Below are 26287 nucleotides of genomic sequence, written 5' to 3'. Positions count from 1 at the left end.
GCAGTGATATAAGATAGTTATCGCAACCACTGACCCACCGATGATCTATAAACCTCCATATTATCTGCTGTTATGGAAGATTTACAGATTGGTATTACTAGCGCCCTTTTACACTCCAGGGGCCAGATGTACTAAGCTCTGAAAAGGGATAAATTGGAGAGTGATAAACCACCAGCCAATCAGCTCCTGTCATATTACAGACACAGCCTGTAACATGACAGTTAGGAGCTGAGTTTAACATGACAGTTGGGAGCTGAGGGTAACATGACAGTTGGGAGCTGAGGGTAACATGACAGTTGGGAGCTGAGTGTAACATGACAGTTGGGAGCTGAGGGTAACATGACAGTTGGGAGCTGAGTGTAACATGACAGTTGGGAGCTGAGTGTAACATGACAGTTGGGATCTGAGTGTAACATGACAGTTGGGATCTGAGTGTAACATGACAGTTGGGATCTGAGTGTAACATGACAGTTGGGATCTGAGTGTAACATGACAGTAGGGAGCTGAGGGTAACATGACAGTTGGGAGCTGAGTGTAACATGACAGTTGGGAGCTGAGTGTAACATGACAGTTGGGAGCTGAGGGTAACATGACAGTTGGGAGCTGAGGGTAACATGACAGTTGGGAGCTGAGGGTAACATGACAGTTGGGAGCTGAGGGTAACATGACAGTTGGGAGCTGAGGGTAACATGACAGTTGGGAGCTGAGTGTAACATGACAGTTGGGAGCTGAGTGTAACATGACAGTTGGGAGCTGAGTGTAACATGACAGTTGGGAGCTGAGGGTAACATGACAGTTGGGAGCTGAGGGTAACATGACAGTTGGGAGCTGAGGGTAACATGACAGTTGGGAGCTGAGGGTAACATGACAGTTGGGAGCTGAGGGTAACATGACAGTTGGGAGCTGAGGGTAACATGACAGTTGGGAGCTGAGTGTAACATGACAGTTGGGAGCTGAGTGTAACATGACAGTTGGGAGCTGAGTGTAACATGACAGTTGGGAGCTGAGTTTAACATGACAGCTGGGAGCTGAGTGTAACATGACAGCTGGGAGCTGAGGGTAACATGACAGCTGGGAGCTGAGGGTAACATGACAGTAGGGAGCTGAGGGTAACATGACAGTTGGGATCTGAGGGTAACATGACAGTTGGGAGCTGAGGGTAACATGACAGTTGGGAGCTGAGGGTAACATGACAGTTGGGAGCTGAGTGTAACATGGCAGTTGGGAGCTGAGTGTAACATGACAGTTGGGAGCTGAGTGTAACATGGCAGTTGGGAGCTGAGTGTAACATGACAGTTAGGAGCTGAGTGTAACATGACAGTTAGGAGCTAAGTCGCTGCCAGTTTCTCACTCTCCACTTTATCACTTTTCAGAGCTTAGTACATTCCCCCCCACCCAGGACACAAATCTGTTACCAGCACTGTGTACATTGATCTTGGAAACTGTAATGATGTCTTTGATCAGCCTGCAGAAGGGAGAGGTCTGACAGTGAGCTACAGACATTGGGGCAGATGTATGAAGCTCTGGAAAGTGATAAAGTGGAGAGTGATAAACGACCAACCAATCAGCTCCCAACTGTCATGTTACAGGCTGTTTGAAAAATGACAGTTAGGAGCTGAGTGACTGGTCATTTATCACTCTGCACTTTATCACTTCCCAGGGCTTCATATGGTGCATATACGCGGTCAGATTAGTTGTCAGAAATGAACGATAACGATTTTAAAAATCGTTCAATCGTTCATATCTGAAAGAAAATCTGACATGTGGGTCTGCAAGGATGAACGATGCGCGTTCCCGCATGTCAGATAACGATATCTGACATTGTCTGTGTTTGCAGTCAGATTTTGACGATTTCATTCATTATAATACTGTCTGAAATCGTTCAAATCGTTGGTAAAATCGTTCAAATCGTTCATCTGACAGATATGACCCTTTGTATGCACCAATATACATCTGCCCCATTGGGTAATAATAGCAGTATCTGCACAAATAGCCGAGGGGAGGCTACTGGGTGACTATAGGTTGTGGGTGAAGTGCTCTTTTAAGCATACGTGCCTACTTTTGAAAAAGCATTTCAGGGAGATTGTGAAAGCAGCACCTATGAGCAGAGCGGTAAAGTGGGCGTGTACTGCAACATCTGAGAGGTGTGTCATACATCTAAGGGGCGTGTACTACTACAGCTGAGGGGCGTGTACTGCAACATCTGAGAGGTGTGTCATACATCTAAGGGGCGTGTACTACTACAGCTGAGGGGCGTGTACTGCTACATCTGAGAGGCGTGTCATACATCTAAGGGGCGTGTACTACTACAGCTAAGGGGCGTGTACTGCTACATCTGAGAGGCGTGTCATAAACCTGACTTACATCCAAATGTAAAAGAGCCCATAGCAGTTACTAAGATCTATTTGTTCATGAAAATACACAGGCCCTCATTCAGAGCTGCTCGCTATTTGCGGTTGTTCGTTCTAAAACAAGGGGTGGCTATTCAAATGAACCGTTCGCTAATTGCCGTCTGTTCACACCTCTAAGTCTGAACGAGCGAGCAAAACTTGCTGTTGTAATTTTGAAAAATACGCCCCCTTGCCGCTCGCACCATACGTCATGTCCGCTATTTAATAGATTAATCGAGTACATCGAACAGCGTATGAACTGCTCGCTATTCTTGTGGCTGGTTTTTTCAACCGCTATTTTGCGAGCAGTTCTGAGTAAAAAAAAAACAAGTGACGTGGTCAATGACGCTGCTGTATTAATTATGCACTCCCTTAAAACGCCCGTTTTGAACTTTAAGCACGCCTCCGTTCGAATTCCACACCCCCGTTTTCAAGCACCTTCCCCTGTTACCACCCACATACGCCTCCTTCTGTCACTCAAAATAGCAGGCATTCGCTATATAGCGAACAAACGATTTTCGGCCGCACTGACTGGTTCGCGCATGCGTATTAAAATCCGTACGCATGCGCAGATGTGCGAACATCGGTCAGAACGAACGAGCGGCCACTTACGAGCGGCTCTGAATCAGGGCCACTGATTGCTGCTATTTCAGGGAGACTTCCTGACAATGAGGGAGAGTTGGCAAGTATTAAGTCATATCTTCATGTACAGTATAAGCTCTGTCCTGATAAGTTCGTTACAGATTCATTCTGTCACTCAAAGTAGCAGCCCCTCGCTGTTTTACGAGCGCATGATTTCCGACCGCAATGACTGGTTGGCGCATGCGCATTACGACCCATACGCATGCGCAGTTGTGCGAACATCGCTTGGAGCAAACAAGCGGCTGCTTACGAGCGGCTCTGAATCAGGCCCTGAGGTCCTGATTGAGAGCCGGACGCTCTGACAGAGCGCTCGCTCTGAATCAGGGCCGGCCTTCTTGTTTTCTAGAGCAGCCTCCTGGCCAATCGCATAGCTGTGGGTGACCACCCACAGCTATAGCGAGCGGCCAGGAAGATGGTTGCGATGGTCAAGACCATCGCGACCATCGGGCTTGCGACGAGACCCTTGTGGTAGGATCTCGTTGCCGCAAGCCCCAGAGAGATTTTGGCTCTTACAGAGCCAAAATCTCTCCCACTGACATCACTCGTGATGTCAGTGGGGCCGCCCCCAAACGGAGGCGTTCACATGGGAACGCCTGCGTTTGGGCAGCCACTCCCCCGGCCCGCCCACCAAAAGGGGAGTGCTGTCACTCAACATCGCCAGCACGCCCCCTTTGGTACGAGACCCGGAGCGACGGTTTGCCCGTCGCTATCCAGGTCTCGCGCATGCGCACTGGGCCACCATCGACCCGCTTGCTAGCGCATAGCGCTCGCGAGCGGGTCTGAATCAGGCCCTGAGTTCCATCACCTCTCATGGTAGGTGGAACTAGTTCCACCTCTACCAAGTCCCTGCACAGAAGTCCCACAGACAGAGAGCCACTCACTGTCTGACTAGGGGGCTCAATTTCTTCAAAGGTCCCTCATTTCAGAGAAACCAGTATATATGTAAGGAAAGAATCAAGTGAAGGCAATAAATAGGGGTTGCAAAAAAACATGGGGCATAGTGACAGAATAGTTTGTGGAGACCCCATAAAAAAAACCTCACAGGCACGGCGGAAAAATTACACTGATGAGATAGAACATTATTTTTTCTTTTTAAGTGACTTAACATTGTAGTCTCAGCTAATGGCAGGAGTGCTAAAAAAAAGCATCTAAAATATATTTCACACTGTCATAGCCCCCAATGCTTCCTCGGGAGGGGGGGGGATAAGGCGGCGGGGGGAGATAAGTTCCACCACCTCTCCAGGACCACTTTAAGCCCTGCTTCTAACGGTTAATAAACGATCACCTGGTAAATAGATCTGCCGTGTGGACTAAACTCCATCACACACCGCTGCCACCTGCCATCAACATGTCTGCCAATGCACTGTAGGGTTAAATTTCTTGTCAGGAACCAATTAACCTACCGGTATGTTTTTGAATTGTGGGAGGAAACCGGAGCACCCTGAGGAAACCCTCATAAACACTGGGAGAATATACAAACTCAATAAAGTGGGAATCAAACCCAAGACCTCAGTGCTGTGAGGCAGCAAGCTAACCAATCAATAAAGCTCAGTTACATCATTTGTACGCTTGAACAAAATGCGTCGTTCTGCAAAAGTACAACTGGCAGGAGCAAAATGCGTCACAGTCAACATTTAAGATGACACCTGTTCTCTGCCTCCTGGGAAAATGCCCTTTTGCACAGAGAAAAAAGATTGCTTATCCTTCCACAGAGCAGTAAAGTCCCCTCTGTATGGCCGCCCCCTCCCCGTTCTGTAAATAATCTCCTCCCGGAACACTAAAACTTACTTTTGCATGTGAGCTTAATCTCTACAGTGCCTAGAATGCCCTTGTACATCCCTACCCTTAGCCATAAAAACATATTTGCACATCGTTAAATAAGACTTATAGGTCTATTTACAAAGAAGTCCTTTGGCTTCGGATGGGCCAGTACTCTGAGCCTCGTCCTTTAAGCTCTTGCTGTTGTTTACGTTTACTGTGGAACTACAAATCCCAGCATGCCCTGCTCATAATTCCAAAACAGATGAAGGGCCACAGGTTGCCTGTTCTATGCGGAATCAGATGGCCTATTTATTACACTGTGAGAGGTCACCCACCCCCTGTGTGCAGGATCCCGGGCACTGGGAGGGAGAACATGTCAGAGTGTAGGACCTGAGCACTGTGCTGCATCTGCAATGAGGTAGAATGTAGATCTCTGTGAATGAAAAGGAGAGAGAGTGTGTAAGCTGGAATAGCTCTGCTGTCTCCTGGCAACTGTCCTGACGCAACAAAAAAAGTCATTTAGAAAAAAAAAAAAGAGGGACACATAGAAAATGGGGAGGCACAACCCAGAATGAATGCAGATTTAGACAAGACACAGCCACTCATCACAATGACCCGGGGGCTGGGAGGGGACCCAGACTGTAGCATCTCATGTACAGCAGATTATAAGGAAGCAGGGACCGGCTCAATGTGATTCCTGGATCCTCCCAGCCTGGTACTCTAGGTATGTGTATTGTCTGAGCCGTTTGCCCAATGCACCTGTGCGTTCAATGACAGTCAATAGACACATACAAAATATTGTGGTATTATGCTATTTTATGTATTCTATTATATAATTTGTATTACGTTGCTTTACATTGTGTATACAATATTCAGGCTCTTTGTGTTCAACAACCGCTTTCAACATTTTCCTTTTATTCTTTTTCTTTTTTTTCTTTTTTTAAATATATGTCTAATGTTTTAGTAGCATGTAAATGTCAGTGCACATACAACAGAAAATACACGGAGTGATCAACATTTTACAGACCTCTAGGTTTAATTAAATTCATTGTACACTTAAATATTTCTGCTTCATAAATGCAACAATGTCATATTGTGTATACAAGCCTGTAGAAGAAAATGTTACATATTACACAGGCATTCAATAACCAGATATAGAATGACATTGCCAGTGTATACTGCTGACATTGTGATATGGATAAATGGAATTACATTGTCAAGAGACTGAGGTCACAATAAGGTCACATTAATATCATGTTCCCACATCACAACGCACCCCTACCCCTAATGTTTACCTGTTGCATGCAATTGGTTATGACAACCATGCTGTATGCTCGACCAATATACATAAGATTGCAGACAAAAAACTGGTGACATCACTGAGGCATGAGGCACCGCCAACTACTAAGTACTAATTATACTAATACAGCATGGAAAAGTTGAAGTAAATGTAAAAAGAATAAACACGTATTATAACTCTAGGGGGGAGCGAAAGAACAAAATGGTTTCCATTATTATATTATATTATATTAAGGGCTAAATGTAATAGCTTGTGATCTTCAGCTGCTGCAGGGATTTATGCGAGTCTCCCCGTACTCTTAAAGCAGCATATTAAAGACTAAACTAAGCTGGTTTAGCCTTTAAAATGATTGCCAAGTCTCAACCTTAAATGGGGACAGCTAACATGATAACTGACAGCAAAACAAAATATATCTGTGAGCAAAGGAAATGTCATAATATAAATGCACCTTTCTGATTGTCTATTTTAAACATGGATTAATGAACTTTGAATCATATAGATGAGTATTTGATACCACAATCTTCCTGTATCTGTATGACAGGAGCCTAATCTATTTGCTGGTGGCGAACACTGCCTCCATTCCCCTTCTCGCATCATGCAACTGCCCCTGTCACATGCAGCCCTGTTCTCATTAACAAAGCACTAATTTCCTGATATACTCTGTGCTGCTGGGGGACCCTGCCCCTTCCACTTTATAACTGTCAGCCTGTGCCTTCCTGCTGCCTCCATTCCCCTCCTCACATCATGTAACTGCCCCTGTCACATGAAGCCCTATCCTCACTAACACATCACTCATCTCCTGATATACTCTGTGCTGCTGGGGGACTCTGCTCCTCCCACTATATAACTCTCAGCCTGTGGCTTCCTGCTGCCTCGATTACCATCCTCACATCATGTCACTGCCTCTGTCAAATGCAGCCCAGTCCTTAATGACACATCACTCGTCTCCTAATATACTCTGTGCTGCTGGGGGACCCTGCTCCTCCCACTAAATAACTCTCAGTCTGTAGCTTCCTGTGCCTCCATTCCCCTCCTCACATCATGTCACTGCCCCTGTCACATACAGACCAGTCCTTACTGACACATCGCTCATCTCCTGAAATACTCTGTGCTGCTGGGGGATCCTGCTCCTCCCACTATATAACTCTCAGTCTGTGGTTTCCTGCTGCCTCCATTCCCCTCCTCACATCCTGTCACTGCCTCTGTCACATGCAGCCCTGTCCTCACTAACACATCACTCATCTCCTGATATACTCTGTGCTCCTGCGGGACCCTGCTCCTCCCACTATATAACTCTCAGCCTGTGCCTTCCTGCTGCCTTGATTACCATCCTCACATCATGTCACTGCCTCTGTCAAATGCAGACCAGTCCTTACTGACACATCGCTCATCTCCTGAAATACTCTGTGCTGCTGGGGGATCCTGTTCCTCCCACTATATAACTCTCAGTCTGTGGTTTCCTGTTGCCTCCATTTCCCTCCTCACATCATGTCACTGCCCCTGTCACACACAGCTCTGTACTCACTAATACATCACTCATCTCCTGATATAGTCTGTGCTGCTGGGGACCCTGCTCCTCCCACTATATAACTCTCAGTCTGTGGCTTCCTGCTGCCTCCATTCCCCTCCTCACATCCTGTCACTGCCCCTGTCACATGCAGCCCTGTTCTCACTAACACATCACTCATCTCCTGATATACTCTGTGCTGCTGGGGGACCCTGCTCCTCCCACTATATAACTCTCAGTCTGTGGCTTCCTGCTGCCTCCATTCCCCTCCTCACATCATTACGCCATGGGTTAGATTCCAATGTAAGTTGCTGTCTGTGTGGTGTTTGTATGTCTTCCTCATGCTATCCACGCTCGGCGCCTGGCTCTCCTTCGATCGTGATGCTGGGCGTCGGGCTCCCGGCGTATGTCTAATGACAGGCGTCGGTATTTCGACACCTGTCTTTAGACCCTTGCCGGGATTAGACAGTCGGGAAGCCGGCGGTCGAGATTAGGTCTGCCGGCTTCCCGACTGCATACCATTCTTGGGCATAGTGTTTGGTTGCTGACGCCCCGCTGCTTGTGTTATGCAGCTATGTGTATAAAGCATGTCCTTGTCCTGCATTGTTTTGTATTACTATTAAGTATTAACTGTTTTTCTTGTGTGCTCATTTATGTACTGTTTAAGGCGCTGCAGAACCTTTGTGGCGCCATATAAATAAAGGATAATAATATTAATAATAATAGTGGCATAAAATTATGTGATGGGGAAATTATCTGGTCGTCAGGGGCTGATGTGTCCAAATAAGATGCTCTCACTGTACAGCATAGAGGGGAATGGGATTGAAATGCCGCCGGTTCAAATCCCGACAGCGTCTGGCCGAAGGGAGGAAATCCCGACAACGGCAGGTAAGTAACCTTACCCTGCCCTCTCCCCCCCTAACCCTCCCTTAGGGGTGCCTAACACTAACCTCCCCCGCTAGTGCCTAACCCTAACCTCCCTCCAGGGGAGCCGAAACCTAACCCCCCCTCTCCCCACACCCTAAACCTAACCTGGGGGGTGCCTGACCCTAACCTCCCCCCGATGGCACCTAACCATAACCCCCCCTTCCCCTAGCCTAGCCCTAACCCTCCATGGCGGATGACTAATCCTAAGTCCCCCCGGGGTACCCTAAAACTAACCCTCCCCCCCATAGCTAAGAGGACGGGCCCCCGAGACTTACCTCATTCGGACCCGCGTCTTCCTGCATTCAGGCGTCAGGATTATTATAGGTGTTGGTATCTCGACGCCTGTCGTATATCCTTAGCAGGCATTCTGCCGTCGGGATTGTCACATTGGTGATATAGACATAAAGATGGTAGTAATAATAATAATAATAACACAAGAACACTTAAAACTGGAGTAATAGTTGATTGATGATAAGGGAATGCAGTCATATGACCGGCGGCCACAAACCTGACAGCGGAATGCCGGCTAGGGATTTATGATAGGCGTAGAAATACCGATGCCTATCTCATAATCCCGATGCCGGAACGCCGAGGACGCCATACCGAACTAAAGTAAGTCCAGGGCGTCCTTAGCATTAGCCGTGTGGGGGAGGGTTAGGATTAGGGAATCTAGAGGGGTTAGGGTTAGGTTTGGGGGGGGGGATTAGAGTCAGGCACCTCTAGGGGGGAGGGTTAGGGTTAGGCACCTCCAGGATGGTTAGGTTTAGGGAGTGGTAAGGGGGGTTAGGGTTAGGCACCCCCGGGGGTAGGTTAGGGTTAGACACTAGGGGGGGAGGTTAGGGTTAGGCACCACAAAGGGAGAGTTAGGATTAGGGGGGGACAGGGGAGGTTAGGATACTTACCTGCCCCTGTCGGGATCTTGATTCTGTTTGGCATCCGGTGTCGGGATTTGAATCGGCAACTAAACAGCCGCCGGCATTTCAATCCCATTCCAATGTTAAGACAAAAGCACTCATAGCCATGGCTGCCCTGTAGTATAAAGCACTCATAGCCATGGCTGCCCTGTAGTATAAAGCACTCATAGCCATGGCTGCCCTATATAATAAAGCACTCATAGCCATGGCTGCCCTGTATAATAAAGCACTCATAGCCATGGCTGCCCTGTAGTATAAAGCACTCATAGCCATGGCTGCCCTGTAGTATAAAGCACTCATAGCCATGGCTGCCCTATATAATAAAGCACTCATAGCCATGGCTGCCCTGTATAATAAAGCACTCATAGCCATGGCTGCCCTGTAGAATAAAGCACTCATAGCCATGGCTGCCCTATATAATAAAGCACTCATAGCCATGGCTGCCCTGTAGTATAAAGCACTCATAGCCATGGCTGCCCTGTAGAATAAAGCACTCATAGCCATGGCTGCCCTATATAATAAAGCACTCATAGCCATGGCTGCCCTGTAGAATAAAGCACTCATAGCCATGGCTGCCCTATATAATAAAGCACTCATAGCCATGGCTGCCCTGTAGCATAAAGCACTCATAGCCATGGCTGCCCTGTAGAATAAAGCACTCATAGCCATGGCTGCCCTGTAGTATAAAGCACTCATAGCCATGGCTGCCCTGTAGAGTAAAGCACTCATAGCCATGGCTGGTCTGTAGCATAAAGCACTCATAGCCATGGCTGCCCTATATAATAAAGCACTCATAGCCATGGCTGCCCTGTAGAATAAAGCACTCATAGCCATGGCTGCCCTGTAGAATAAAGCACTCATAGCCATGGCTGCCCTGTAGAGTAAAGCACTCATAGCCATGGCTGCCCTGTAGTATAAAGCACTCATAGCCATGGCTGCCCTGTAGTATAAAGCACTCATAGCCATGGCTGCCCTATAGAGTAAACCACTCATAGCCATGGCTGCCCTGTAGAGTAAACCACTCATAGCCATGGCTGCCCTGTAGAATAAAGCACTCATAGCCATGGCTGCCTTGTAGAATAAAGCACTCATAGCCATGGCTGCCCTGTAACATAAAGCACTCATAGCCATGGCTGCCCTGTAGAGTAAAGCACTCATAGCCATGGCTGCCCTGTAGAATAAAGCACTCATAGCCATGGCTGCCCTGTAGAATAAAGCACTCATAGCCATGGCTGCCCTGTAGTATAAAGCACTCATAGCCATGGCTGCCCTGTAACATAAAGCACTCATAGCCATGGCTGCCCTGTAGAGTAAAGCACTCATAGCCATGGCTGCCCTGTAGAATAAAGCACTCATAGCCATGGCTGCCCTGTAGAATAAAGCACTCATAGCCATGGCTGCCCTGTAACATAAAGCACTCATAGCCATGGCTGCCCTGTAGTATAAAGCACTCATAGCCATGGCTGCCCTGTAGTATAAAGCACTCATAGCCATGGCTGCCCTGTAACATAAAGCACTCATAGCCATGGCTGCCCTGTAGAGTAAAGCACTCATAGCCATGGCTGCCCTGTAGAATAAAGCACTCATAGCCATGGCTGCCCTGTAGAATAAAGCACTCATAGCCATGGCTGCCCTATATAATAAAGCACTCATAGCCATGGCTGGCCTGTAGAATAAAGCACTCATAGCCACGGCTGCCCTGTAGAATAAATAAAATATAAAAGGTAAAATGCACATGACATAAACTATTTCTTTGGAGCCCGGTGACGTTGGCTGCCCCTAGGCATGAGGACAGTTTGCCTAGTTAATCTACACACCCCTGCACAGAATGCCCCATGACTAGTGCATGCAGCGTGTATCCTGTGCCTGTACTGTACAGCGAGGAGAACTGCGCTGGTTTTCATTTCACAGTCACACAGCCCAAGGAGCAGCTATATAGGGGCTAATTATAGAAGAACCTAATACACAATTTTATGGATTGTATCCAATTCTGCTTCCTGTGCACTTGTCTTTAGATCAATAAAACGCGCAGTGTCTCAGCCAACATGAAGTAGTCCGTCTTACAGAGCAAGATAAGCTTAGTAAATCCCCCATTGTGAGTTCTGTATACAGAAGGTGTCGGAGCTCGCCCTGAGTCAGTTTAGTCATGTCGGAAAGCCCCATTGGCGTGATATTACATGTCTAATACATTACATCTATCTCCATGCAATAGTGTAGGTTAGATGGGAGCCTGGGGCCCCCGGACAGGCCAGAAATACTGCATGGGCTATTTAGAACAGGCAGGGCCGAAACTAGGATATCTGTCACCCGGTGCAATTTTGCGCCCCCTCCCTTCCCGTACCTGGATTTTGTCCTTGCTCCTCCATAAGGCAGTGCACTATTCAAACGTCCCTGATATAGTGACTTACATTATTCCACACACAATAATGCCCATTGCACATTATTTCACACACTGTAATACCAATTACCCAAGTGCCACTTACATATTTGCCTGACACCATTTTATGCCCCACAGTAAGGCTTCTAATTACTTTAAAATTACCTGCTCATTGTCAGGGATTTTATGCTCATTACCAGGGGTTCCATGCTCATTGCCAGGGGGTTTCATGCTCGTTGCTATGGGGTTTATGCTCGTTGCCAGGAGGTTTCATGCTCGTTGCCAGTGGTTTCATTCTCATTGCCAGGGGGTTTCATGCTTGTTGCCAGGGGTTACATGCTCATTGCCATGGGGTTTTATTCTCGTTGCCATGGGGTTTATGCTCGTTATCATGGGGTTACATGCTCGTTGCCAGGGGCTTACATGCTCGTTGCCAGGGGGTTACATGCTCTTTTCCAGAGGGTTTCCAGGCGCGCACGCAGGGGCGGTTTCCGAGTACCTAGAAACCCCCCCCGGCAGCCGATCCATTACCGCGCAGCTTAATAAAGCACCAAGCAGCAAACCTGGGCACTAACGCCGGTCGCGCGAGCCAATCACGGCTCGCGGACCGGCATCCAATCAGGAGCAGCCACGTAGCCGCTCCTAATTGGCTGTTGGTCCGCGTGGCCGGCGTATTATTCTAATCTAAAATTTCACCAGGCCGGGATCCACTGCGGCGAGACGAGTGCTGGGGGGGCGGGGCTATGTTATGAAGAGTGTGTACAGAGATGCCGGTAAGGTAAAGACTAGTGTGTGTATGCAGAGGCTGTGTGTGCTGTGTGTATGCAGAGGCTGTGTGTGCTGTGTGTATGCAGAGGCTGTGTGTATGCAGAGGCTGTGTGCACTGTGTGTATGCAGATGGTGTGGGGCTGTGTGTAGTAATGGTGAGGGGCTGTGTTTACAGATCATGAGGGGCTGTGTGTATAGATAAGGGGAACATAGTGCTGTGGAGATTGCTGAGGGGAGGGGTGGCGTGAGGGGAGGGGAAGTGAGTGCTGCAGTGAGGTGAGTGGTGAGGGGAGAAGTGAGTGCTGCAGTGAGGTGAGTGGTGAGGGGAGAAGTGAGTGCTGCAGTGAGGTGAGAGGTGAGTGGTCATGTGAGGAGAGGTGTGCTGTTGTGAGGGTAAGTTAGGTGTGAGGAGAAGTGAGTGCTGTGGGGAGGGGGGAGGTGTGAGGACAGGTAAGTGCTGTGGGGGGGAGGTGTGAGGACAGGTGAGTGCTGTGGGGAGGGGAGGTGTGAGGACAGGTGAGTGCTGTGGGTAGGTGAGGTGTGAGGAGAAGTGAGTGCTGAGGTGAGTGCTGTGAGGAGGGGAGGTGTGAGAAGAGGTTAGTGCTGCGGGTAGGTGAGGTGTGAGAAGAGGTGAGTGCTGTCGGGAGGGGAGGTGTGAGAAGAGGTGAGTGCTGTGGGTAGATGAGGTGTGAGGAGAGGTGAGTGCTGTGGGGAGGGGAGGTATGAGCATGAGGAGAGGTGTGTGTTGCAGTGAGGAGAGGTGTGTGATGCAGTGAGGAGAGGTGTGTTGCAGTGAGGAGAGGTGTGTGATGCAGTGAGGAGAGGTGTGTGATGCAGTGAGGAGAGGTGTGTGTTGCAGTGCGGTGAGGTGTGTGCTGCAGTGAGGAAATGTGTGCTGCTGCAAAGGGAGAGGAGCAGAGAGGGAGGAAAGAAGACTTCCACAAGAAAAGAAGAAGGAAGAGCCGGCCAAGAATAGGAGGCACCGCTGGCCTGGACTGACCAGCAGCAAGAAGATGAGGATCAAGAAGCTGAGGACCGGAGAGTGCTGCAGTGGTGGAAAGGAAAAGACCCAAACAAATCTCCCCACTGTAGCCTCTCCCAGCGCCATGGTAAGCGGCTTTGCCCACTTTAACTTATTTAATCCTCCCTAGACCACCGGGGTTGTTGGACACTAGGCCCATGGGCCTAGTCAGTCCTCAGGCCTTTGGTGCTTGTTTAGCAGGCAAAGAGCCCGTGCCCTTGGTAAGTGAACCTGGGCATTAGGCCCAGGTCACTGTCCTTATTTTGAAGTGGGGGTATGGAAATATCAGGGGGGTTCAAGATTTGGGGCTGCCTAAGCAAATCCCCACTGATATTTCCATACCCCCACTTCAAAATTTCCACTTCGACCACTGTATATATATAGATTCAACAGACTGGGTGCTAATCCTAAAATCTAAGCATAGCTCAGTCTCATACAATCAGATACAGGCAGCGCTCTCCTCGGGTACTCAATAATCCAGGATTATTAATCCATTTCTGTGCCACGTTTCAGTTGCATTTATTACATATTTTGTCAAGGCATCTGAAAGGTTGCACAGTTATGGCTTAACAAGCTTGGATTATTGAGGAAGAGAAGGAGGAGTGCTGCCTGTATGTGTTTAGATTTTTTGCCATTGGTTTTGTAACCAAGTATTGGAAACCCCCCTTTCAAAATCCTGCGTTTGCCACTGGTTTCATGCTCGTTGCTATGGGGTTTATTGCTCATTGCCAGGGGGTTATCACGGGAGAAGATGCAGCTTTCAGCATCTACTCCCGGCACTTGCACTGGCCTACAGACACTAGAGGTCCAGTAGGACCTCTAGTGTCTGTCTCCTCCTTGGCGGCAGCCATTTTTGGATGGCCGTTTTCTGAATCTGCAGCCCCCAAGCCACCATGAGTCAGTCCTTTTTCACCCCCTGCATTCCGGCACCCGGTGCACGTGCACCTCTAGCCCCCCCTAGTTGCGGCCCCGTATATATATATATATATATATATATATATATACACACAGACCCACACAAACACTCTAAGGCCCGTATTCAATTTGAGGCGAAATGTCTGTATCCGCCATACTTTTTCGCCGATGACGTCATTTTCGCCTCTTTTGACTTTCCTCCATATTTAATTTGAAAGACTTTCCGCCTAGGTAGAAAGTCAATGCAATATAATAGGCGGAAAAGTTTCGCCTATGAATAGCAGGCGGAAAAAATTACAGAATTGGGGTTTTGGGGTGCAACGTTGTGGGAACCCCCGTGCAGAGTTCAGACAGTCCCCCAAAGGTAATCTGTCAAAAAATGTAAAAAACACTTCAGAACACCCCAAAAAATCACTTTCATTTTGGGGGCAAAAAAAAAAAATGTTGGGGGACAAAGATAAAAACTAGCGAACTAGACTCCAGGGGGGTCCCCAAGTATGCCCCAGGTGTTTTTTTCAATGCAGGTGCTTGCGGCAGGTGGATTTTTCCAAATTCACTTTAGCAAATACTTTTAAAATATGCTGATCCCCATTTTCAAGTACCCCAAATTTGCTGGGATAAGTTATTTTCATCATAAAACCTCCTGAATACTATTCTGCACCACTTATGCAAAAACGCTATTTAGCAGCTATTGAGCCCGTTTAAAAACACCAAACACCTCCAGCAAGCCAAATCGGGGGGGTACCATAGTGAACCCCCATGTCACAGCATCTTTTGGGGGGTTTCAGGCTGATTTCCCCAAATCAGACAGTACTTTCCGCTAGTTTAAGTTTCTCCAGGTCCCGTTTTTGCGTACTTTCAAATTGAATATGGGGTAAAGCAGGCACGCGCGCGTTACTTTTCCACCTCCAAAACAGGCGAAGTAGGCGAAATGTCCGGGATGCGGAAAAGTATCGCGGCTCAGCTGAAATTGAATACGGCTCTAAATATATATCTATATAAACTTTAAATTTCAGTTTATTATTCTTGTTTCTATATAGTAATCAGAGGGGTCCGGCACTCTCATAAACAAAATGACTGGCCCGGTGCCTTCACAATGCGATCACGCAGACATACAAGTGCAGAAGTGCGGCACTCACAGCAATTGTAATAGAATAATTAGCACATACACAGGGTGTATTTCAACATTTAAATCTATTGATTTTCGTCAGGAAATATTTCCTAAAGAAAATCAATAGATTGAAATGTTGAAATACACCCTGTGTATGTGCTAATTATTCTATTACAGTTGCTGTGAGTGCCGCACTTCTTATTTTATATATATAATATATATATATAAAATATATATATATAGATATATGGAGATATATATATATATTAGGATAACTATATATATCTATATATATATATATATAGATATATATATGTAATATATAGTTACATTAATAAGTTAACGTGGGGTGTTTATAATTGGTTATATAGTGGGCTGCTGGGCAGATATGGTGCACACTTACTCACACTGTCACTTGACAATGAAAAGGCCCCGCCCCCTAGCTCACAGTCATTGTCTCGCGGGATGATGACATCATCATCTCACGAGACTCTGACTGTGTAGTTGTTCCTCGGCGGCTGCTACACAGTACAAGGAACAGCTGAGCCGCCGAGTATCCAGTTTAAGTGCGCGGCGGTGCAAAGCAGGTTTGGTGGCAACGGGGCAGGTGACCGCTGAGTACCCCAGTGTAAGTGCGACTATCCTGGATTAAGTGCGGGGCGGTGTACAGCAGGTTTGGTGGCCACAGGGGTGACCTCATGCCGCCCGCCCGCCCCTGCCGGACATCGGCGCCTGAATAATCCGGTGCACGTGCACCTCCAGCCCCCCCCCTAGTTGCGGCCCTGGAACAGGGCTGTCCAGTAACTGCTCCAATGACCAGACAGGGGAGATGTATCAACCCTTGGAGTCAATGGTTGCGGGTCAACGGTTGGCCAGTGCGCACGCGCAGCGTGTGCAAGCCCCGGAGTGAGTGAAAACTTCACTCGCTCGGGGCTCGCAGCAAAACGGGGCAGCTGCTGATGTTGATCGACAGCTCGCCCCGTTTTGTAGGCGGGTCGGGGGGGGTGTGGCTGCACAAATGGAGGCGTTCCCGAAGGAACGCCTGGCGTTTGTGGGTGGCCCTACTGAGATCACACATGATGTCAGTAGGGAACTTCCTGCTCTATTAAAGCAGGAAGTTCACTGGGGCTTGCGGTGGACGAGACCCTACCACAAGGGTCTCGTCGCAAGCCCGATGATCGTGACCATCGCCAGGCCGCCTGCAGGGGCCTGGAGGTGGATTTAGAAAACAAAAATCCGCCCTGATTCAGAGCGAGCGCTCGCAAATAGCGAGCGCCTCTGAATCAGGACCAAAGTACCAAAAACATCAGCTCCTAACTGTTACATTACAGGCTGTGTTTGAAAAATGACAGTTAATAGTTGATTTTTTGGTACATTATCTTTCTCCAAAGCTTGGTACATATCCCCCCAGATGTGGCCCTTCTGGGAAAATTCATGAACCCTTCATGGCATGGACAATAAACGTGCGTATCCACTAGGCGATAGAGGAACGACAGTACGATTACAACATTGTAATCGTACAGTCGTTCCTCATCCTTCAATGAACGATGTAATTCAGTGCAAGCACCCTCCCTCATCCCCGAACATGCACAACCTGTCATTATCGGCAGATTGACCAGCATGTTCAGGCGGTGATTGATGTTGAGAACGACCAGCGCGAGCGCGCATTGCTGGTCGTTTTCACCGATTAATGAGCGACTGAACGATAACGATGTCGCCTAGTGGACACGCACCATTAGGGGGACATTTATAAAGCCTGGTCCTGTGACCTTCGGTAAACAGTCTGATGGGAATCAGTATAAATGACCGCCGGACTCCTGCTCCTGCGGTTCAAATCCCGACACCGGCAGCCTGATGGTTCAAAATCCCAACAGCGCAGGTAAGTATACTATCGCTACTCCTCTCCAGTGCCAGATTAAGGTCCACATGGGCCTGGAGCTGAAATTTATGAAGGGCCTATTGCGTGCCTAGCAAGAAGGGGCTGTTAGTGATGTGGGGTGTGTGACCAGTATTATGGAGGTGTGGCCTGTACTGTACGGTGTGACTAGCACCTACCTTCTGAAACCTAACTTACCCTCCCAATTTCGCTTATATCGATAGTGTAGTGTGAGAGGCTACAAAGGAACAAAGGTAAAACACTCCTTGTTAACATGTCCGTAATATGACAAAAAAGAAAAATGGCACTTAATAATGGCGTAAATGTGAAACCCCTCTACTAAAGAGCATACGGGTCACTTAGTGATGTCATGAATTTGAAAACTCTCTATATGGCTATAAGGGCATATTTATTAAAATGGGATGCAGTCATAATACAGACTGCAGGAATTCCGTCGTTTAGAATGCCGACGCCGGAATCCTGACACTTGTCAGAATACCAGCGCTGGCCTCCTGACCGCCAGGATCCTGAAGGTAAGTAACGGGGTTAGAGTGAGGGTTAGGGGTTAGGCAGTAGGGGGAGAGTTAGGGGTTAGGCAGTAAGGGGAAGGGTTAGAGTTAGGCATTAAGGGTGGAGGGTTAGATTTAAGATGCGGGAAGGGGGGGAGGCTAGGTGTAGGCACCAGGGAGAAAGAGTCAGGGCTGGGGTAGGGAGAGGGGGAGAGTTAGGATACCGACCAAAAGGTGTCAATATCCTAGTCTGCCCCTGAAAATTAAAAATCCATATTGACGCAAAATGACCGTGATCACTTTACTTATATCTACTGACCGTCCTGAGGCTACTGCAACTTTCCAGCTGTACAATGTGGCAAAAGCTGCAAATCGCTTTTTAGCAGGATAGCCCCACAGCAGGTAATGGGCTGACGCCATCTGAAGATGGCATTAGCCCTAGCAAGCAATATCTGCAAAGCTTCACTTTGTGGATTTTTTAAATACCCTTCTCATAAAAAACTATGTGAATAGCTGCTGTGGGAACCGACGGACAGAAAGCAGGAGATATCTCTAATATCTCCTGCTTTCCTCTAGGATACATCAGAAGGAAACTTAATTCTGCCCTTAAACATGTAAAAACAGCACTTTTGCATATTTTAAGGGCAGAATTGGTTAATATACTATAATATAAAATCAGTCATGTTGGCACTCACTGAAACTGGCAGAAATAACTTTACTGGGTGACTTTCAAATGATGCAACTTCATAAGTAATACAATGCACGCCGGCACTCCAGGAACATAAATGGAGACTCAGGGCCTGATTCAGACCCGCTTGCAAGCGGGTTGATGGTGACCCAGTGCGCACTGCGCGAGCCCCAGAGCGAGTGCAAAAAGCACTCGCTCCGTGGCTCATTACAAAAGGGGCGGCTGTCGATGTTGATCGACAGCTCACCCCGTTTTGTAGGCGTGGCCGGGGGGTGGCTTCACAAACTGAGGAAGAGATTGAGGTCAGTACAGTAAGATCTGTGCAATGTGGTTTGATCATGTGGCAGAGATTGAGGTCAGTACAATAAAATCTGTGCAATGTGTTTTGATCATATGGCAGAGATTGAGGTCAGTACAGTAGGATCTGTGCAATGTGGTTTGATCATGTGGCAGAGATAGAGGTCAGTACACTAGGATATGTGCAATGTGGTTTGATCATATGGCAGAGATTGGAGTCAGTACAGTAGGATCTGTGCAATGTGGTTTGATCATGTGGCAGAGATTGGAGTCAGTACAGTAGGATCTGTGCAATGTGGTTTGATCATATGGCAGAGATCGAGGTCAGTACAGTAGGATCTGTGCAATGTGGGTTGATCATGTGGCAGAGATTGAGATCAGTACAGTAGGATCTGTGCAATGTAGTTTGATCATGTGGCAGAGATTGGAGTCAGTACAATAGGATCTGTGCAATGTGGTTTGATCATATGGCAGAGATTGGAGTCAGTACAGTAGGATCTGTGCAATGTGGTTTGATCATATGGCAGAGATTGGAGTCAGTACAGTAGGATCTGTGCAATGTGGGTTGATCATGTGGCAGAGATTGAGGTCAGTACAGTAGGATCTGTGCAATGTGGTTTGATCATGTGGCAGAGATTGGAGTCAGTAAAGTAGGATCTGTGCAATGTGGGTTGATCATGTGGCAGAGATTGAGGTCAGTACAGTAGGATCTGTGCAATGTGGGTTGATCATGTGGCAGAGATTGAGGTCAGTACAGTAGGATCTATGCAATGTGGGTTGATCATGTGGCAGAGATTGAGGTCAGTACAATAAAATCTGTGCAATGTGTTTTGATCATATGGCAGAGATTGGAGTCAGTACAGTAGGATCTGTGCAATGTGGTTTGATCATATGGCAGAGATTGGAGTCAGTACAGTAGGATCTGTGCAATGTGGTTTGATCATATGGCAGAGATTGAGGTTAGTACACTAGGATCTATGCAATGCGGTTTGATCATAGGGCAGAGATCGAGGTCAGTACACTAGGATCTATGCAATGTAGGTTGATCATGTGGAAGAGATTGAGGTCAGTACAGTAGGATCTGTGCAATGTGGGTTGATCATATGGCAGAGATTGGAGTCAGTATAGTAGGATCTGTGCAATGTGGGTTGATCATGTGGCAGAGATTGAGGTCAGTACAGTAGGATCTGTGCAATGTGGTTTGATCATGTGGCAGAGATTGAGATCAGTACAGTAGGATCTGTGCAATGTGGGTTGATCATGTGGCAGAGATTGAGGTCAGTACAGTAGGATCTGTGCAATGTGGGTTGATCATATGGCAGAGATCGTGGTCAGTACACTAGGATCTATGTAATGTGGGTTGATCATGTGGCAGAGATTAAAGTCAGTACAATAAAATCTGTGCAATGTGGTTTGATCATGTGGCAGAGATTGGAGTCAGTACAGTAGGATCTGTGCAATGTGGATTGATCATGTGGCAGAGTTTGAGGTCAGTACAGTAGGATCTGTGCAATGTGGTTTGATCATCTGGTGGAGATCTGTGTCAGTACAGCAGGATCTGTGCAATGTGGTTTGATCATATGGCAGAGATTGGAGTCAGTACAGTAGGATCTGTGCAATGTGGTTTGATCATATGGCAGAGATTGGAGTCAGTACAGTAGGATCTGTGCAATGTGGTTTGATCATATGGCAGAGATTGAGGTTAGTACACTAGGATCTGTGCAATGTGGGTTGATCATGTGGCAGAGATCGAGGTCAGTACAGTAGGATCTGTGCAATGTGGTTTGATCATGTGGCAGAGATTGAGGTCAGTACAATAGGATCTGTGCAATGTGGGTTGATCATGTGGCAGAGATTGAGGTCAGTACAGTAGGATCTGTGCAATGTGGTTTGATCATATGGCAGAGATTGGAGTCAGTACAGTAGGATCTGTGCAATGTGGGTTGATCATGTGGCAGAGATTGAGGTCAGTACAATAAAATCTGTGCAATGTGTTTTGATCATATGGCAGAGATTGAGGTCAGTACAGTAGGATCTGTGCAATGTGGTTTGATCATGTGGCGGAGATAGAGGTCAGTACACTAGGATATGTGCAATGTGGTTTGATCATATGGCAGAGATTGGAGTCAGTACAGTAGGATCTGTGCAATGTGGTTTGATCATGTGGCAGAGATTGGAGTCAGTACAGTAGGATCTGTGCAATGTGGTTTGATCATATGGCAGAGATTGAGGTCAGTACAGTAGGATCTGTGCAATGTGGTTTGATCATGTGTCAGAGATTGGAGTCAGTACAGTAGGATCTGTGCAATGTGGTTTGATCATATGGCAGAGATCGAGGTCAGTACAGTAGGATCTGTGCAATGTGGTTTGATCATATGGCAGAGATTGAGGTCAGTACAGTAGGATCTGTGCAATGTAGTTTGATCATGTGGCAGAGATTGGAGTCAGTACAGTAGGATCTGTGCAATGTGGTTTGATCATATGGCAGAGATTGGAGTCAGTACAGTAGGATCTGTGCAATGTGGTTTGATCATATGGCAGAGATTGGAGTCAGTACAATAGGATCTGTGCAATGTGGTTTGATCATATGGCAGAGATTGAGGTTAGTACACTAGGACCTATGCAATGCGGTTTGATCATATGGCAGAGATCGAGGTCAGTACACTAGGATCTATGCAATGTAGGTTGATCATGTGGAAGAGATTGAGGTCAGTACAGTAGGATCTGTGCAATGTGGTTTGATCATATGGCAGAGATTGGAGTCAGTACAGTAAGATCTGTGCAATGTGGGTTGATCATGTGGCAGAGATTGAGGTCAGTACAGTAGGATCTGTGCAATGTGGTTTGATCATGTGGCAGAGATTGAGATCAGTACAGTAGGATCTGTGCAATGTGGGTTGATCATGTGGCAGAGATTGAGGTCAGTACAGTAGGATCTGTGCAATGTGGGTTGATCATATGGCAGAGATCGAGGTCAGTACACTAGGATCTATGTCATGTGGGTTGATCATGAGGCAGAGATTAAGGTCAGTACAATAAAATCTGTGCAATGTGGTTTGATCATGTGGCAGAGATTGGAGTCAGTACAGTAGGATCTGTGCAATGTGGATTGATCATGTGGCAGAGATTGAGGTCAGTACAGTAGGATCTGTGCAATGTGGTTTGATCATCTGGTGGAGATCTGTGTCAGTACAGTAGGATCTGTGCAATGTGGTTTGATCATATGGCAGAGATTGGAGTCAGTACAGTAGGATCTGTGCAATGTGGTTTGATCATATGGCAGAGATTGGAGTCAGTACAGTAGGATCTGTGCAATGTGGTTTGATCATGTGGCAGAGATTGAGGTCAGTACAGTAGGATCTGTGCAATGTGGTTTGATCATATGGCAGAGATTGGAGTCAGTACAGTAGGATCTGTGCAATGTGGATTGATCATGTGGCAGAGATTGAGGTCAGTACAGTAGGATCTGTGCACTGTGGTTTGATCATATGGCAGAGATTGGAGTCAGTACAGTAAGATCTGTGCAATGTGGTTTGATAATGTGGCAGAGATTGAGGTCAGTACAGTAGGATCTGTGCAATGTGGGTTGATCATGTGGCAGAGATTGAGGTCAGTACAGTAGGATCTGTGCAATGTGGATTGATCATCTGGCGGAGATCTGAGTCAGCACAGTAGGATCTGTGCAATGTGGTTTGATCATGTGGCAGAGACTGGAGTCAGTACAGTAGGATCTGTGCAATGTGGGTTGATCATGTGGCAGAGATAGAGGTCAGTACAGTAGGATCTGTGCAATGTGGTTTGATCATATGGCAGAGATTGAGGTCAGTACAGTAGGATCTATGCAATGTGGGTTGATCATGTGGCAGAGATTGAGGTCAGTACAATAAAATCTGTGCAATGTGTTTTGATCATATGGCAGAGATCTGAGTCAGCACAGTAGGATCTGTGCAATGTGGGTTGATCATGTGGCAGAGATCGAGGTCAGTACACTAGGATCTATGCAATGTAGGTTGATCATGTGGAAGAGATTGAGGTCAGTACAGTAGGATCTGTGCAATGTGGTTTGATCATATGGCAGAGATTGGAGTCAGTATAGTAGGATCTGTGCAATGTGGGTTGATCATGTGGCAGAGATTGAGGTCAGTACAGTAGGATCTGTGCAATGTGGTTTGATCATGTGGCAGAGATTGAGATCAGTACAGTAGGATCTGTGCAATGTGGGTTGATCATGTGGCAGAGATTGAGGTCAGTACAGTAGGATCTGTGCAATGTGGGTTGATCATATGGCAGAGATCGTGGTCAGTACACTAGGATCTATGTAATGTGGGTTGATCATGTGGCAGAGATTAAAGTCAGTACAATAAAATCTGTGCAATGTGGTTTGATCATGTGGCAGAGATTGGAGTCAGTACAGTAGGATCTGTGCAATGTGGATTGATCATGTGGCAGAGATTGAGGTCAGTACAGTAGGATCTGTGCAATGTGGTTTGATCATCTGGTGGAGATCTGTGTCAGTACAGCAGGATCTGTGCAATGTGGTTTGATCATATGGCAGAGATTGGAGTCAGTACAATAGGATCTGTGCAATGTGGTTTGATCATATGGCAGAGATTGAGGTTAGTACACTAGGATCTGTGCAATGTGGGTTGATCATATGGCAGAGATTGGAGTCAGTACAGTAGGATCTGTGCAATGTGGTTTGATCATATGGCAGAGATTGGAGTCAGTACAATAGGATCTGTGCAATGTGGTTTGATCATATGGCAGAGATTGAGGTTAGTACACTAGGATCTATGCAATGCGGTTTGATCATATGGCAGAGATTGGAGTCAGTACAGTAGGATCTGTGCAATGTGGGTTGATCATGTGGCAGAGATTGAGGTCAGTACAATAAAATCTGTGCAATGTGTTTTGATCATATGGCAGAGATTGAGGTCAGTACAGTAGGATCTGTGCAATGTGGTTTGATCATGTGGCAGAGATAGAGGTCAGTACACTAGGATATGTGCAATGTGGTTTGATCATATGGCAGAGATTGGAGTCAGTACAGTAGGATCTGTGCAATGTGGTTTGATCATGTGGCAGAGATTGGAGTCAGTACAGTAGGATCTGTGCAATGTGGTTTGATCATATGGCAGAGATTGAGGTCAGTACAGTAGGATCTGTGCAATGTGGTTTGATCATGTGGCGGAGATAGAGGTCAGTACACTAGGATATGTGCAATGTGGTTTGATCATATGGCAGAGATTGGAGTCAGTACAGTAGGATCTGTGCAATGTGGTTTGATCATGTGGCAGAGATTGGAGTCAGTACAGTAGGATCTGTGCAATGTGGTTTGATCATATGGCAGAGATTGAGGTCAGTACAGTAGGATCTGTGCAATGTGGTTTGATCATGTGTCAGAGATTGGAGTCAGTACAGTAGGATCTGTGCAATGTGGTTTGATCATATGGCAGAGATCGAGGTCAGTACAGTAGGATCTGTGCAATGTGGTTTGATCATATGGCAGAGATTGAGGTCAGTACAGTAGGATCTGTGCAATGTAGTTTGATCATGTGGCAGAGATTGGAGTCAGTACAGTAGGATCTGTGCAATGTGGTTTGATCATATGGCAGAGATTGGAGTCAGTACAGTAGGATCTGTGCAATGTGGTTTGATCATATGGCAGAGATTGGAGTCAGTACAATAGGATCTGTGCAATGTGGTTTGATCATATGGCAGAGATTGAGGTTAGTACACTAGGATCTATGCAATGCGGTTTGATCATATGGCAGAGATCGAGGTCAGTACACTAGGATCTATGCAATGTAGGTTGATCATGTGGAAGAGATTGAGGTCAGTACAGTAGGATCTGTGCAATGTGGTTTGATCATATGGCAGAGATTGGAGTCAGTACAGTAAGATCTGTGCAATGTGGGTTGATCATGTGGCAGAGATTGAGGTCAGTACAGTAGGATCTGTGCAATGTGGTTTGATCATGTGGCAGAGATTGAGATCAGTACAGTAGGATCTGTGCAATGTGGGTTGATCATGTGGCAGAGATTGAGGTCAGTACAGTAGGATCTGTGCAATGTGGGTTGATCATATGGCAGAGATCGAGGTCAGTACACTAGGATCTATGTCATGTGGGTTGATCATGAGGCAGAGATTAAGGTCAGTACAATAAAATCTGTGCAATGTGGTTTGATCATGTGGCAGAGATTGGAGTCAGTACAGTAGGATCTGTGCAATGTGGATTGATCATGTGGCAGAGATTGAGGTCAGTACAGTAGGATCTGTGCAATGTGGTTTGATCATCTGGTGGAGATCTGTGTCAGTACAGTAGGATCTGTGCAATGTGGTTTGATCATATGGCAGAGATTGGAGTCAGTACAGTAGGATCTGTGCAATGTGGTTTGATCATATGGCAGAGATTGGAGTCAGTACAGTAGGATCTGTGCAATGTGGTTTGATCATGTGGCAGAGATTGAGGTCAGTACAGTAGGATCTGTGCAATGTGGTTTGATCATATGGCAGAGATTGGAGTCAGTACAGTAGGATCTGTGCAATGTGGATTGATCATGTGGCAGAGATTGAGGTCAGTACAGTAGGATCTGTGCACTGTGGTTTGATCATATGGCAGAGATTGGAGTCAGTACAGTAAGATCTGTGCAATGTGGTTTGATAATGTGGCAGAGATTGAGGTCAGTACAGTAGGATCTGTGCAATGTGGGTTGATCATGTGGCAGAGATTGAGGTCAGTACAGTAGGATCTGTGCAATGTGGATTGATCATCTGGCGGAGATCTGAGTCAGCACAGTAGGATCTGTGCAATGTGGTTTGATCATGTGGCAGAGACTGGAGTCAGTACAGTAGGATCTGTGCAATGTGGGTTGATCATGTGGCAGAGATAGAGGTCAGTACAGTAGGATCTGTGCAATGTGGTTTGATCATATGGCAGAGATTGAGGTCAGTACAGTAGGATCTATGCAATGTGGGTTGATCATGTGGCAGAGATTGAGGTCAGTACAATAAAATCTGTGCAATGTGTTTTGATCATATGGCAGAGATCTGAGTCAGCACAGTAGGATCTGTGCAATGTGGGTTGATCATGTGGCAGAGATCGAGGTCAGTACACTAGGATCTATGCAATGTAGGTTGATCATGTGGAAGAGATTGAGGTCAGTACAGTAGGATCTGTGCAATGTGGTTTGATCATATGGCAGAGATTGGAGTCAGTATAGTAGGATCTGTGCAATGTGGGTTGATCATGTGGCAGAGATTGAGGTCAGTACAGTAGGATCT

General features: G+C 46.8%; 1 protein-coding gene across 7 annotated transcripts in view; it reads left to right on the top strand.

Annotated features, from left to right (window-relative positions):
- FAM167A (family with sequence similarity 167 member A) overlaps positions 1 to 26287 on the top strand; it is a 134353-nt gene that overhangs the window by 42333 nt on the left and 65733 nt on the right. Inside the window, exon 1 of one of the 7 annotated variants that reach the window (XM_088467212.1) lies at positions 5433 to 5517. The exons of the other annotated variants lie outside the window; for them this stretch is intronic. The gene's annotated coding sequence lies outside the window, so the exon portion shown is untranslated. Of the gene's footprint in view, positions 1 to 5432; positions 5518 to 26287 lie in introns of those variants that run through there. 7 annotated transcript variants of the gene reach the window in all.

The sequence above is a fragment of the Taudactylus pleione genome, unplaced genomic scaffold, assembly GCF_031769625.1.
Source record: "Taudactylus pleione unplaced genomic scaffold, aTauple2 ptg000070l, whole genome shotgun sequence".
NCBI classification, from domain to species: Eukaryota; Metazoa; Chordata; class Amphibia; order Anura; family Myobatrachidae; genus Taudactylus; species Taudactylus pleione.
The sequence above is the reverse complement of the archived record's forward strand: the minus strand, read 5'-3'. Positions and strand labels throughout refer to the sequence as shown.